Here is a 16,386-nt window from a genome sequence, read left to right on the forward strand (position 1 = left end):
ACCCCATTTGAGGCGATCTCTGCCCGGGCTTCCGGGAATACCCGGCTCCCCGGCAGGCTTCCCGCTGCCTTGCCCCCTCACCCTCTCTGGGCTCGCGTCTCAATTTGCCTTTCCGTCTCTTAGCGCTTTTTCTCCACTCTCTTCACTTTCTCTCATTTTTTTTTCTTTTCCGTTTTTCTTTCTTTACCCATTTCCGCCCCCTCTTCCTTCTCTTTCTTGCCCCCTTTCTTTCCTTATTTTTCTCCGTTTCTGTATTTCCTTATTCCCCCCCTCTTCTCCCCCATTCCTTTTTCTCTCCTCGTTTTTTCTTCCCCCTTCATTTCCCCCGTTGTGTTTTCTCCGCGCGTCCGTCGCCTCGGCACCCCCTCTTTCTCCTCAGTTCTGTTCTTTTCTCCTCACTTCAGTATCTTCCCCTACTTTTCCAAGCTTACTCCCCGCACCCTTTTTTGATCTCCACCTGCCACTTTAGTTCGTCTCTGCCCTCACCCTTTCAAGAACTGCGGTGAGGGAACGCTCACCGGCACTGGGGCCATGTCGAATGAAACTGCGGGCTGTGGCCATTTTCAGTTCTGAGGAGAATGTGATTCTGGGGCCACGGAAAGGTTAAAGGTCAAATCCGTGGAGAGCAAGGCAGGCTGGTTCCTTGGGTCATACCCCAGGCTTGCGGGATGTAGGGATGTGCTGGGTGGGCAAGTGGTAGACTTTCAGGGTGTCTCAGGATTGGAGAATTGGAATACGTCGAATGTGGAGGATTCCCTAATTATTGGCTCCCCCCAAAAATTCAAAATATTCATGATCAGTTTTCACACAGAACTCCAATGGATTTCAGTTTCAGTCAGCACTTCCCACCCCCCTTCCGCTCGCTTTTTTTCACAAGCCCGCGGCCCTGGCCATAGAGCAGTATATACCGCCATCTTGTGTTTAAGACGTGGAACAACATTCTGTGCCTCGCGGTCAGAGTTCAAGCTTTAGGAGCCGGCAGGGGTGCCTCCTAGTGGAATCCACAGGGCATTAGCTCTGAGAACAGGAGGGAAAACTAGGCGGAGCCTTTACACTAAAAGCCCCGCCCCCCCTCCCCCCATGACCAAGCTGTACCCGCGGACGCCAGTCTGGGCCAGAGCCACCCTGTTTCTGGTGGAGCTTCGCTTGCCTCAGTCCCTGTAGACCGGGCTTCCATACACTTGAAATTCTCTCTAGGTGCTACAAGCATCAGCCCTGTGATTAGGAGCAAAGGGAGGCCAAATAACTCCTGTTCCCAATGCCCTCTGGGTCTTTTTTTTAATTACTTTTTTAAAAGTTTGTTTATCCTGAGAGAGAGAGAGAGAAACAGCGCGAGTGGGGGAGGGGCAGAGAGAGCGGGAGGGAGAGGGAGAATCCCAAGCAGGGTCCGGTCTGTCGGCCCAGAGCCCCAGGTAGGACTCAAACTCTCGTGAGAAATCCTGAGATCGTGACCTGGCCGAAAACCAACAGTGCGAGACTCAGCCTACTGAGCGTCCCCGGAGCCCGGCCCTATAGGTCTTACATGGGGTCCCACATCTTTAGGAAATGGAGGGAGGGAAGTACTCTCTGCTGTAGGGGCCAGAAAACCAGAAATGACCTGTATCCATAGCTCCCGACAAGGTCCCAAGATCAGAGATGAAAGAGGCATTTGGAGGTCAGTGAGCAGACCTGTAGAACTGAGAGCATGGTCCCTATGCTCTCACAGACTGCTGAGGATTCAGTTTGGTCTCTCTAAAGGCAATCCTTTAGATGCAATAGTTTCCCTTTTTCTTCTTCTTCCTGGTCTTTTTTTTTTTTTAATGTTCTTGGGTAAAGGCCAGAGGAGGTAGTAGAATATGAAATTTCATATGGTTGTGTAGACTTATAGCCTACTGAATTGTTTTTTAATTACGGTGGTTATGATTTTCCCTCTTGTTTGTAATTATTTTATGGTAAACATTATAACAAACTGTATTAGCTCCATAAATGTTTACTTAAGTTGTGTTTTGAGAACTGCTGGGGCCTTTTGCTTCTATACGTGCCTGAGTCCTCTTATCTTTGTGCATAACCTTGGGACAAGGCCCTGGTGGAAGTATTTCCTTCTTGGCATTTGGCACCATTAAACCCAAGATTTTGTCCCCTTGACATTTCCCTTGTTGTACTCCTTGCTCTCATCAGTGTTGTTAATAATTCAGTGCAGCTTTGCATACTATATCCAGGCTGATCAGGAGCAAATATAACCTAGGTATAGAAAAATCTAGATAGTTCAGTGATAGAGTTCAGAAAGCTGCTGTGTGTCTGCATACAAGTCCAGCTTGTATTGATATATAGTATACCTCCACAGGGAAGGCTGACTGGGCAGGGCCCCCTTGGCTTCTCTCTGTGAAGCCTTGCTTTGCCTACATATATTGTGTTGGGTGGAGATGCTACAAGCAGCAAAATGCTCTTGCATAAGCCCAGTGAGCAGAAGGGGGCCCCACTTCAAGACAGAGCTGGTGGCTCTCTGGGTGGAGCAGAAAGCGAGTATAAGGGGCATCTCCTTCTCAGATGGGGTCATTCAAGAGTCACTTATTCTGCACTTGCCCTGTGCCAAGTATGGTGTTAGTGGAGATTCAGAGGTAAATGAGACACAGCTCAGGCCCTCAAAGAAGGTATGGTCTAGCCAACAAACCAGATACGTCAAGAGACAAAAGCAGTACAAATGAGTGGTGATGAGGGAGGCCTGGTGTGTGGTGGGAGCAGGTGCTGTGGAGTGTGGAGAAGATGTCAGCTCTGGAAGGAGGAAGGGCAATCTAGGTGGAGAGAGTAGAGAACAGAGACCTGGTGGTGAGGACAAAGTGTATGCTGGGGCCCGGGTGGAGGGGGGATTACAAAGCAGGTCGGTGTTGTGGGAGAACAAGATGAGAGATGGAATAGTGTGAGTCGAGGCTGGAAAAGGATGAGGGACCAGGTCTTAGAGGGACTTGTGTGAAACATGAAGGGGATCTCGACACACAAGTCTGCTGTGCATTTGGAAACTGTTAAGAAAAAGGATAGGGGCTCATGCGTGACTCAGTCGGTTGAGCATCCAGCTCTCAATTTCAGCTCCAGTCATGATCCCAGAGGTTGTGGGGTCAAGCCCCAAGCTGGGCTCCATGCTGAGCAGATTCTCTCTCTCTCTCTCCCTCCCTCCCTGTGCCCCTCCCCACTCCTCTCATGCTCTCTCTCTAAAATAAAATAAAATAAAGTAAAATAAAATAAAATAAAATAAAGAAAAAGGATAGATACCATTTATTAAGTCCCTGCTATGTGCCAAGCACTTTACATATATTATTGCATATAATCCTCACAACAACCCTGTGAAATAGGTATTGTAGTTCCAGTGATGAAATGGGTTTAGGGAAGTTAAAGAAGCTCTCAGGTTACATAAGTAGTAAGTTAGGCATTTGAATTTGAACCCAGAGCTTTCAGACCTGGAAGCTTGTGCCTTTAACAATTAGGTGACTTTTTTGTAAAGTTTATTTATTCATTTTGATGGAGAGAGAGAAAGAGTGGGGGAGGGACAGAGAGAGGGAGAGAGAGAGAATCCCAAGCAGGCTCTGCGCTGTCAGCGCAGAGCCTGAGGCGGACGGGGCTCGAACTCACAAACCTGAGCTGAGCTGAAATCCATAGTTGGACGATTAACCGACTGAGCCACCCAGGCACCCCAACAATTAGGTGACTTTTTAATGATGGGTTTATCAAACATTTATAAAGCATAACGGCTGTTTAAAGAAGATCACACACTCAAAATAAAAAGGTGCAATCAACGATTTACTAATATATTAAAAGATTTTTATTTGTAAGGAAATTGGAAAATCTGGTATAATAATTAATACTAGAATATCTGAGTTTTGGATCACCTACCATGTGTCAGGCACCGTTCTAAGTGCTTTACATGGCACCATCCAGTTTAATTTATCACCACAATCCTGCGAATTAGCTCCTACCATCATCCTCACTTAAGAGATGGGAAAACTGAGGCACAGAGAGATTATCTGGTCTATCTAAAGAATAGGTAGCTGCCCTCTAAGCCCTTACAATCCAGCTATGTTCAAGTAAGGCACACAAACAGTGATCTTCAGGCAATCCCTTTTCCCTACCATTGAAATTCAATTTTGTTAACATTTCTTAACTGGGGAAAGCAGATTATCCTTCCGGAAACTTTTCTCAATTGTCCATCACAGATTTGTAGATTATTATAGCCTGGCAAGGATTTAAAACCTGGATCAGGGGATCTTATTTGTGCCAAGGACCCCTTTGAAAGTATAGTGAAGTTTAGAACAATGTTTTCAGATACATAAGATGAAATATGTAGAGTTACAAAGGAAATCAATTATATTGTTATGTTGTTATCAAAAGATTAAAAATAGAAGGTTGTGATATAGTTATATAAGTGCTTGTTATTAATGTAGTAAATGACAAGATCTAGATGCAGCTATGATAACTTCAAAGTAATGATGAGTGTAAAAGTATTTAAAGACACCTGTAATAACAGTAATGTGACAAAATACTGATTTCCACCAGTGATGAAGTCACGGGTACTGCTAATCCTACTGTGATCTGTTCTTTCTATTTGTAATGAAAGGAAATCTAAATTTCAGTTAGAGGTTGGGGAAAATAAAGACATTTTTCCATTGAAATTTATTTATCCTCTGAATTTTTAAGAATCTTTGTTCTAGACCAACCATTTATAATATTAAAACGATAGTTAACATGAATGAGCCTTTACTACATGCAAGCTACTGTTCTGGATCTTTACAACAATTTTTCATTTATCCCTCATAGTAAGCTTATGAGGTAGACTTGTTTTATGGCTCTGAAAGAGATGGAATTAATTTTCCAAGGTTACACAGCTGACAAGTGGAAGAGAATGACAAATGTATTTTCTCACAGTTCTGGAGGCTAGAAGTCTGAGATCAAGGTGTTGTAAGGGTTGGTTTTCACTGAGGCCTCTCTCCTTGCCTTCTACATGGCCATCTTCTCCCTGTGTCTTCGCATGGTCTTTCCTCTGTATACGTCTGTCCACATTTCCTTGTCTTATAAGGACATCTGTCATATTGGATTAGGATTCACCTTAATGACCTCATTAACCCTTTTAACTTAATTACCTCTTTAAAGACCCCCATCTCCAAATACAGTCACATTCTGAGGTACTGGGGGTTAGGATTTCAACATATTGGATGGGGGGGAGGTGGACAATATAGCCCATTACAGACTCCAGCCACAAAGATTCAGATTCAGTAGGTTTGTGGTAGGGAACAGAGATTTATCATTTTAATAGGTCCCTAGGTGATTCTTATAGGCAGGCAGGTTTGGAACTATTATGTTCCCAACTACAAACTTTCTTAGCACAGTGCTTGGTCATGGTTGGTGCTCAATAAATATTTGTTGTTTGACCAAGAAGAAATAGAATATGGAGATGAGCCTGTGGGGGACATTTTCAAGAGTCCTTAAGGATCATCAGATAGAAGTTAAATAGTTAGGTCTCAAATAGACACCTCTGCAGATAGGGAGCTGGACCCGATGAATTCAATGTCCCATCCTTCTTCCTTTTAGTTTTTTTATACACAAAAAGAACAAGGTGCAAATTTATAAGCAAGTGTTAAGAGAACATGAACTAAGAACTGATTTGAGAGGGACAGCATTAATAAGGAAACAAAAATAAGATCCTATATATGTAGGATATTTGTGTCTGTGATTGTGTATTTACTTCTACATGGAGCTTTGCCTGTGGATATTGGAGGTGTGTGGGCAATGTTGGAATATGGAGATATACGAGCAAGGAGGATTTGTATAGAGGGGTGTGTGAATGGGCACTTGTGTCAGGTGTCTTGATCTCATTTGAGGGCCACTTTACATAGAGCTCAAGAAATGGTTACCATTTTAATAATTAAAAATTTTTAACAGTTTTATTTATTGTTGAGAGAAAGAGAGACAGTGAGTGGGGGAGGGGCAGAGAGAGAGGGAGACACAGAATCCAAAGCAGGCTCAAGCCCTGCTTGAACCCACGAACCTCGAGATCATGACCTGAACCGAAATTGGATGCTTAACCGACTGAACCACTCAGGTGCCCCTTAATAATTTTTTAAAAATAGTAGTAGTAGTAGTAGTAGTAGTAATATAAGGCCGTGGTACTCAAAGAATCTGTAGTTTTTTTAGATATTCTTTAAACACTGGTTTTACTATAGTTTGGTTTTCTATCCCTCTATTACAACTTGGATTTGCTTTACTCAGATTTGACATATATTTCTCTTGGTGGAATTAAAATATATCCCCCCTATAGAAGAATTTTAGACGGAGTACTGACAGTGGTTACTTCTAACGAAGGGGTGGGGTTAGGGAGGGTGAAAGGAGTAAAGGCAAGGGACTTTCTAGTTTTATCATGTGCCAAAAAATTAGTATGTTTTACTATATAAATTAAATAATTTTATTATTAAAGTAACAAGATTATTTTTTGTAATTTAAAATCTTTTTTTAAAGTTTATTCATTTTGAGAGAGAGAAAGAGAGAGAGAGGGAGAGAAAGCATGCACAAGCAGGGGAGGGGCAGAGAGAAAGGGAGAGGGAGGGAGAGAGAGAGAGAGAGAGAGAGAGAGAGAGAATCCCAAGCAGGCTCCCCACTGTCAGCACAGCCCTGATACGGGGCTCAAACTCACAAACCATGAGATCATGACCTGAGCCAAAATCAAGAGTTGACATGAGCGTCTGGTTAAGCATCTGACTTTGGCTCAGGTCATGATCTCACGGTTAATGAGCTGGAATCTGCATCAGGTTCTCTGCTATGAATGCAGAGCTCACTTCTGGATCCTCTGTCTCCCTCTCTCTCTGCTCCTCCCCTGCTTGTGCTCTCTCTCTCTCTCTCAAAAATAGATAAATAAAAAGAGTCAGACACTTAACCAACTGAGCCCCCAGGTGCCCCAATACAAGGTTATTTTAGAAAACAGCTGGTGTGAGATGGTGTGAAGAAGCCTCCAAATTCACTCACAATTCTGCCAGCCAAGAGCAACTTTTATCTTACTTAGCCTCCCTCTTTGCAGAACTGTGTCATGGAGGTCATATGTTATCACATCCTAATATCCACAGCGCATTGTCTTCTGGAGCTCAAGGTCTCGTGAGAGAAAGAGAGAGAAAAAGAGAGAGAGAGAGAGAGAGAGAGAGAGAGAGAGAGAGAGAGAGAGGAAGAGTGGCTTCCCAGAAGAGGTGATGTCTGGATTGAGACTTAAAGATGCATTGCGAGGGCTGAGCCCATTTTCTAGTGCCTAGTAAGCATTTGCATAATGCGATGGTGGATATAAAACACTTAGTGGCTAGCACATAGTAAAAGCTAGACCTTATTATTACCTGACCCTTTCAAACAGATTTGAATGGCAACTTGTGTTCGCTATGAGGAGTAATTGAGATAATGCATGTAAAGTACTAAAGATAGTGCCTGGCATCTAATATGTACACGGTACATGGCGGCAGTTTATAGTGTTGTTTGTTGGTAGTGGTTTTATTATTTTGGGATTCTACTGGATTGAGATGGAATCTTCTGTCTCTGATCTTCTGTTGTTTGACTCTGGAGTTTGTCCTGTTACATTATTTCCTTTTCTTTATTTTTTTATTTAAAAATTTAAAAATATTTTGTTTTTGAGAGAGGGACAGACAGACAGAGCTCGAGTGGAGGAGGGGCAGAGGGAGAGCAAGACAGAATCTGAAGCAGGCTCCAGGCTCTGAGCTGTCAGCACAGAGCCCGATGTGGGGCCTGAACCCAGGAACCACTGTGAGATCATAACCTGAGCTGAAGTTGGATGCTTAACCGACTGAGCCACCCAGGTGCCCCTGTTCTGTTACATTAAGATATGATGTCTCCAAGTATGCTTATGTTCGGAGCTCTTTTCCTCACAACAACCACTGGCTAACCACCACTGCCACTATCACCAGCCACGTGGTGTGCTCCTGTTGTAATCTCCAAAAGCATACAGAACCTATTGGAGCTTGATGGTAGAAGTGGAGCAGACCCCTGGTTTGCCTTAGAAAATATTTTTTGTATACTAAAGAGATAGTTTCTGGGTTTCTGATTAGTACAGCTCCTGTATTGCTGAAGACAGATGGTAGAAGTGAATCAAAAGCTTTCCCCATCTTTTGGGGGCACTTTCATTATTCTGGACAAGAGGGTAGAGCGTACATAGGCTGCAAGTGTGCTCCTCAGTCCAACCACATCTCCCCACAAAAGCCAAGAGCAACTCCTTCCTCACCAGCAGCTGGCGGTCACTTTTTCCCAGGGTCCCTAGTTAGTGCAACTCAGGGTTTTTGCAGAGCTTTGCGGGTATTCTAATGGGAATTTGTAATGTTTATTTATTTTGAGACGGAGAGAGGGAGAGAGAGAGAGAGAGAGAGAGAGAGAGAGAGAGAGAGAGAGAACAAGTGAAGGAGGAGCAGAGAGAGAAGGAGAGAGCGAGAATCCCAAGCAAGCTCTGCTCCACCAGTGCAGAGACTGATGCGGGGCTTGAACCCACAAACCATGAGATCATGACCTGAGCTGAAACCAAGAGTCAGCTTAACCAACTGAGCCACACAGGTGCCGCTCTAATGGGCATTTGTAAATGGTGGGTATCAGAGATTGCTAGAGATTGCCACCCTATTAACCCAGAGTGCCCTGAATATAATCAATCTTCTTACTAAAGACTTCAGTAAGAAGGCACAGAAGACCTTTGTTTTTTCCATGGTCCTTTGTGAACTAGCTTTCCACCCCTCCATCCTGATGATCCTGTTTTCGGGAGTCATCTCCGTTCACCCAATACAGGAGTCCTCTGCCTTTTTGTAAGGAAAAACTGTGCTGAACTTTCCTGAAGCTTTGATCTCCTCTGGCGAGAGGGAGGTTAAGGGTAGAAGGAAGCTGAATGAACCTAGGGGCTGCCCGTCAGGGTGTGGGAGTGAGGAGGGTTGGGGGGCAGGGACACTATTTTCTGTCTTCCCCTCTGAGCTGCTAACCCAGGCACATTACAGGGAGCAGGGCAGGAGGAAGGTGACTACCTTGAAGAGATAACTTGTAAGGCTTCCATGTTGCTTGTAGGTCCCAAGCTACTGATTAGGGACCCCTGACCTAATATAGCAGAAAAATGGTTTGTGTTGTTGTTGCTGCTGGTTTTTAATATCCTTCCCAATGTGTATGTCCCTTCCTGTATTAGCTTTCTGAATCTTGATACTGTGCACTCAGATTGATCTCGTAGCCCTACTTTCCACTCCTTGGGCCATTTTCATTTACGTTTCAGCCACCTCTGGAATTCTGGACCTGGTTTATCTAGTCCTTTGTCACCACTCCATATGTGGACATAAAGGCAGCCTCTAACTCGTACATAGGCTAAGATCTCAAAGTTCATTCCAAAGTCGGTTGTTTGGAAGGAGACATGCATTTTTCTATAGAAGAAAAAAAGAAAAAAATGTTATAAATATTAGTTACAGTTTCAGACCAGCCCATTATGTATATATATATATATATATATATATATATATATATGCCATCCCACTATATATATTAGAAGTGTGTATAATATATATTGTATATTATATAATATAATATATAATAATATATAATATTATATAATATATTAATATATATAATATATAATATATCAAATATATATAATATATATTATTAGTTATTATTATATATATTAGTTATATATATATTAGTTATAATATTAGTTATAATATAACTAATATTAGTTACAGTTTCAGACCAGCCCACTCTGACAGCACAGAGCCTGGAGCCTGCTTCAGATCCTCTGTCTCCCTCTCTCTTTCCCCCTCCCACGCTCACACTCTGTCTCTCTGTCTGTCTGTCTGTCTCTCAAAAGTAAATTAAAGAAACATTAAAATTAAAAAAAATGTGGGCCATTTTCAAGGAAAAGTTAGAAAATCTTGGTCATCCAGCTAAAACAGGAAGAGAATCCAAGGGAATAAGAAATGCTTTAGCCTTATTGCTGGCTGGAGCTGGAGTCAAGGAAGTTGAATTGGATGAGGTAGATGAAGCTTTCATGGAGGCTCTCTAGGGGACTTTTGATGACTTTGCAAGGTTGCAGAGGGTCACAACACTAGTTCTTTATTATTTCTAATTTCACTTCAAAACTGATGGCTTTCAGGGGGCCTGGATGAGTCAGTCTTGGTTTTGGCTCGGGTCTCAAAGTTCATGAGTTCAAGCCCCACATGGTGGCACAGAGCCTGCTTGGGATTCTCTCTCTCTCTCTCTCTCTCTCTCTCTGTCCTTCCCTCACTTGTGTGCCCTCTCTCTCTCAAAATAAATAAATAAACATTTTTAAAAAACTGATGGCTTTCAGGTGTGGCTGGCTGGCTCAGTTGGGGGAGCATTCAACTCTTGTTCTCAAGATCCTGAGTTCGAGCCTCATGTTGGAGGTGGAGCCTATTAAAAAAAACAAAACTGATGGCTTTCAGTAATCATAACTACCATATACTGGGCTCCTACTGTGTGACAATTCACATACCTGCTCCTCATTTGATCCTCACAATAGCACTCTAAAGTAAATACTATAATGACCTTTATTTTACAGACCAGGAGACTGGGTTTCAGAAAGGTCAGTGAACTTGACGAAGGTTATTAGGTACAATTGAAAAGAAAGCCAGTGGTTTCCCATTCCCCAACCCCATGCTTTTACGGTGTGTACCCAGCCACCCTTTTCTTTCCCTTGTCAGGAGGTACGTTATGAGCATTACTCCTAGGGCTATCAGCCATGATTAGAGTTGTTTGTTAGCTCATATAGGAAATGAAGAACGAAGAAGTCAAGAGAGGTGAAGGGAGGGAGGAAAGGATGGAGGAAGGGAAAGGTTTTAGCTAGGGAGAAGCTCAGTGAAGAACCCCAGATACAGAAGTGCCTCTCAAACTGTACTGTGCATATAAATCACCTGATGCCAGCAGTGCAGATTATTCTTCAGCAGGTCTTGGGAGGGGCCTGAGATTCCTGCTTTCCTAACAGGCTCCTGGGTGCCCCTGCTCCTGTTGGTCCAGGGCAACACTTTGAATAGCAAGGCCGTATAGCGTAAATGATAAACAAAAAAATCAGACATCGTTAACATCCGTTCTTAAATTTTTTCAATGTTTATTTTTGAGGGGGGTGGAGAGAGAGAGAGAGAGAGAGAGAGAGAGAGAGAGAGAGAGAGAGAATCTGAAGCAGGCTCCAGGCTCTGAGCTGTCAGCACAGAGCTGGACGCGGGGCTCGAACTCACAAAACATGAGAGCATGACCTAAGCCTAAGTCCATCACTTCACTGACTAAGCCAGCCAGGTGCCCCATTACCCCATTCTTAATTTAATCAGGATCAGCTTGTACACTGAACAGTCACTTTATTATTCTCTTTTCTCCTGTAGGCTGTCCCAGGCCACTGTCTCTGCTTCGGGTCTGCCTGTCTGTTTCAGCTTATGCCCACGTGCTCTTTTAAATCCAGGTGTTAAAGACATATGAGCATCTTCTGCCACTCTGAGCTCTAAGCAGCCTTAATCAGGCATTAGTTTCTCTTGGCACCAGCTAGATCTCTGGCCATGGGGTTCCAGGTCTCAACAGCTGCTCCCAGCTATCTTTCTACCACTAGGAACAGGCTTTATAAAGGTAAAGCATGTAACACTACTGTCCCAGTTCTTTCTAATTTCCTTTCTCAGAGCTGCTGCCTTCATTTGCAGCCAGAAACAACCTGGCTTATTTTTTTGGCAGAGTTGAAATAATACCAAGCATTAGTCTAAGGCAGCCATTGGAAAGGCTCTTCACAGAGTCTTCCCGCCAATTCCAAAAGGCCAGTAAAATTTATTTCCTGGAAGCTTATTTGCCCTACCTTGCCACTGTCTCTCTTCCCTCCCCCCAGGATTTTGATCATGATCCTTTTGAGCCATTCTTCAAATTTTTCTTCTATTTTTAGAGTCTCTGACTCATTCTTCCCCCATAGCAAAAGTCAGGGAGGGCCTTCTGTTCTAGCCAAGCTCTCCTTTTTAAAGTTGGAAATAGTCTTTCACAGTGTCTACAAATCAACTTGATGATTGGTGGTGCACAATGACTGGATTGCTTTTCCATCTTCTCTCTCTGTGTGTCCTTTCTAATTCCCCTTTTAGGTAGTGTTTGTCCAGCCTCCACTTGAGTACACTAGATAAGTTCACATTTCATGATTGGATAAATGAAAAGCTGTACTGAAAAGGACTTGCAATCTTTCCTTTGTAACTTCTATCCATTAATTTTACTTTTACCATATGGAGCGGAAAGAATCCTTCAAATGTTTCATGATGGCTGTCATATTTTCTTTTAACCATCTCTTAGCCCAGTTCCTAATCAGTCCTCAGTAGTTTCTTGACCCCTATCTAGATGCACCTTAAAATAAGTCACCTAGAAATGGATATACCGCTCCATACTCATTGGTGCTGAGTACATTTGGACCATTCCTTCCTGTGACCTTCTAATACAATTTTACGATTATGTTGGCTTAAAAAAAAAGTCATCTTGGGGCACCTGGGTGGCTCAGTGCATTAAGCGTCTGACTTCAGCTCAGGTAATGACCTCGCAATTCATGAGTTTGAGCCCCACATCAGGCCCTGTGCTGACAGTTTGGAGCCTGGAGCCTGCTTCAGATTCTGTGTCTCCTCTCTCTCTGCCACTTCCCACACTCGCACTCTGCCTCTCTCTCTCTCTCTCTCTCAAAAATAAATAAACATTAAAAAAAAGTAATCTCTTCACATATATTGATCATCTACCTTGGGTCAGATACAGTACCTAACATCTACTAAGCAACCTCTCCAAAGGTTCAGTGGTAGAGGGTCTCTGTTCTCTCTTACCCCATCAGGCCAGGAGACAGCATATAGCTAACCTCTTCCAATACTTCTTCCTGTTGTCTACCACCCTCCAGGTCTCTCACTTATTGACGACCTCAGCACCTCACTTATTGTCTCCCCAACTCTGGTTACCATCCTGAGTGACTTTAATGACTCATCTAAAGCTTCATCCTTTCTTCCTTTTTTGTTTTTTAAAGTTTACTTATTTAAGCAATCTCTACACCCAATGTGGGGCTCAAACCCACAATCCCAAGATCAAGAGCTGCATGCTCTACGGACTGAGCCAGCCAGGTCCCCCCAAGCTTCATCCTTTCAATCATTTTCACCTCCAATCCACTTCACCAACCAATTCCCATGATCTACTTTATTTTCAGCAGAGGACCTCACCACTTATTTCATTATGCAAATCAAAGCCATCAGATGCTCACTTTTATTTTCCTGCCCTGACCCCACCCTGCCATATAGTTGCTTCCCTACACATCCTAATCTCCTTCTCCTTCTCTTTTTTCTTTCTTTTCTTTCTACTTTTTCCTTTTTTTTTTTTTTTTTTTTTTTTTTTGCCTTGCAGGAATAGGCCTAACTTGTCCAGTTCAAGGCTAAGCCATGTATTTATGCTTCAGAGCCCGTTCTCTCCCATCTCCTTGGAGACTTTTCTCCATTGGTTATCCCTTTTCTCATCTGTATCCTCAACCACTCTTTCTCTTTTTACTGGCTGCTTCCCATTGGCATTTAGATATGCTTGACTTTCTCACATTCAAAGGAAAAAAAAAACAAGCAAAATTCTTCTTCAACTCTGTTCCCAACTGGTGCTCACCCTATTTCTTTCCTTCCGTGATCACGGAAGCTTTTCAAACACAGCAGTCTACACTTGGTGTCTCCATTTCCTCACCTTCCATTCCAAACTCAGCCCTGCCCTTTCCCCCACAGTCTGGCTTTTCTGACCCCAGAACACCACTCTTACTGCTCTTGTTGAGGAAACCAATGACATCCTGATTGCCAAACCCAGCAAACAATTTTAAGTCTTTATTTTCCTGGAGCTCTCTCTGCTGCATTTAACATAAATGAATGCTCTCACTCCACTTCTGTCCTCATGCCTCTCTTGAAAGTGCCTACACTTTGGCTCTGGTCATGCTGTTCCTCTCCTGACTCTCCTTGTTCCTCTTGGTTATTCCTTCCTGTTTTCCTTTCTGGACTCTTCCTCTGCCACCCCTTCAATGCTGCTCTTTCCCAGGATTCTTCTCATTCTATACCTTTCCTTGGGTCATCTTATCCATCCCCATGGTTTTACCTACTTTGCTGTTCACTCCCTGATCTATATTTATAGCCTCAGATCTCTCTCATGAGCTCCAAACCTGAATATTCAATTGTGACTAAACATATAGGACATGGTATGTTCCACAGGTACCTCAAAACTAAGCTCAGTATGTCACAAATTCATCTTCCTTACTCACATCTGCCTCCCCCCCATCCATCCCACTACCACCATTTTGGTGATGCAGACTCTTATCCACACAGTTGTCCCGACCTGAAACTTAGGAGTCACCCAAGACTCTTCATTCAACCAGTTGCCAAGAGTTGTTAAAGTCTATCTTCTAAGTATCTGGTGTGTCTTTTCTTTATGTTACTACAGAGTACTAGTCCAGACTCTCCATCACCTTTCTTTAAGCTATTTAAATTGCTTCTCAACTGGTCTCCTGCCTCTTGACCTACTCCCCTTTATTTTTCAAACATTTTTAATGTTTATTTATTTATTTTGAGAAAGAGAGAAAACACAAGTGGGGGAGGGGCAAAGAGGAGAGACAGAATCCCAAGCGGCTCTGCACCATCAGCACAGAGCCTGATGTGGGGCTTGAACTCACGAACCATGAGATCATGACCTGAGCTGAGATCAAGAGTCAGAGGCTTAACAAACTGAACCACCCAGGCCCCCTGGCCTATTCCCCATCTAATCTGCTCTCCATATTGGTGCTAGAATTGGTTTTCTGTAATGCAAATCAGATCACATCATTCCTCTGCTTCAGGCCTTAGCATGACTCCCCGCTATTTACTGGTAGTGTCCAAGCTGCTCTATATGCCTTTATAAAGCCTTTCATAACCTGGCCCTGCCTACCCTTCCAGTCTTATCTCCTATAATATTTTCCTTGTCCTCCTACCCAAATAATACCAAACTGAACACCCCATTAAGCTTTCATGCCTTTGTACATACGGTTCTGCCGAGAATGACCCCTTGTCTTCCAGCCAAACTTATTCAAGTTTCAAAATTGAGCTTGGAGTGTGTCAAGATAGTTACACAAGAAACTAACAGTAATTTGCCTCTGCAGAGAAGTGGGTGGCTGGGGCAAAGGGGTAGGAGGCCAACTTCAGACACCCTCCCGTTTCTCATTCTTTTCTACATTTCCTATTTTGCACCAGAAATGTGAATTGGCTACTTGAAACATAAATACAATGTGATCCTTTTTTAAGGAGACTTAGGGATCCTATCTTCTAGAAAGTGGTCTCCCTCTCATCCTTTCCCTTCTGTGATTTTACCTCCTTTCTTTGTGTTACTTCTGGGTCTAGTACATGCTCATGTAAGTGAAATAATCACATTTGTTGTAATTGATCTTTTACGTCATCTGTCTCTCCAGACTGCGAGCTCCTTGAGGGCAGAAGCTGTCTGTGGCTATTTCCCAAGAATCTGGTATGGTGCTCCATAAATGTTTATCAAGCCAAAGAAAAAATGAATGAAGAAATGAAATACGGGATGCCCCAATTGTAAAACAGGGCTCCCAAGCCTGTGTCTTTCCAAATCTCCCTCACTTTGTTCTTTTGCCTTGTGTTGAATCTAAAAGTAATAATTTACATATATTAAGTATTATCCATCACCGTGTCAGTTTGGATTTAGCATTATCCAAGGCTGCCCAGATCCATTCAAAATCCCTCCTACCTTGAATCATTGGAAGATTTGATCGGTATTTATATGTCTTATTCCGGGTCACTGAATTACAGAATGGAATACTTTGTCCAACACATGCTGTTTATTGAACACCTACAATGTGTTAAGCATTGTGCCAGGTGCTTTTTACACTTGACACTGTCACAGTATTTGCTGAGAGGTAGATATTTTGATCCCCAGTTTACAGATGTGGAAATTGACATTAGTATGGTTAAGCACTTTGCCCAAGGTTACATTTCTAGTAAGTGGTGAAGCTGGGATTTGAACTGAGGTCTTTTGACTTCAAAATTTTGACTTCAAAAATCAATTTGACTTCAAAATTGATTCATAACACTACACTGACAGAAAGGGGCCTCCCCACTGCCTGACCGTTCTGCAAGGGGTTCTTCAACGTTGGCTTGAAGCTCTTGGTGCCTAGTGCTCACTGCTCACCAAGGCAGTCCCTTCCATCTCAGGCAGTTTTGACCGTTTTAAAAGCTCTTGTTTGTAGGAAGCCAAAATTATAAATGAGCTGAACAAGACACAACCAAGAATAGAGCCTTTTGGCTCCCTGCTAGAACTTCCCTTTTGGTCTGACACCAAGCCATTAGTTTACTCAACTAGTTACAGACTCATCCCAACAAACACCTGGAGCACCTAGCCTAT

At 43.0% G+C, this 16,386-nt stretch overlaps 1 protein-coding gene across 1 annotated transcript in view; it reads right to left on the bottom strand.

Annotated features, from left to right (window-relative positions):
* Nucleotides 1-501, bottom strand: part of TSC22D3 (TSC22 domain family member 3) — a 63,657-nt gene extending 63,156 nt beyond the window's left edge. Inside the window, exon 1 of the mRNA XM_023248815.2 lies at nt 487-501. The gene's annotated coding sequence lies outside the window, so the exon portion shown is untranslated. The remainder of the gene's footprint in view (nt 1-486) is intronic.
* Nucleotides 502-16,386: the final 15,885 nt, after the last annotated feature.

The sequence above is a fragment of the Felis catus genome, chromosome X (genome assembly GCF_018350175.1).
Source record: "Felis catus isolate Fca126 chromosome X, F.catus_Fca126_mat1.0, whole genome shotgun sequence".
NCBI classification, from domain to species: Eukaryota; Metazoa; Chordata; class Mammalia; order Carnivora; family Felidae; genus Felis; species Felis catus.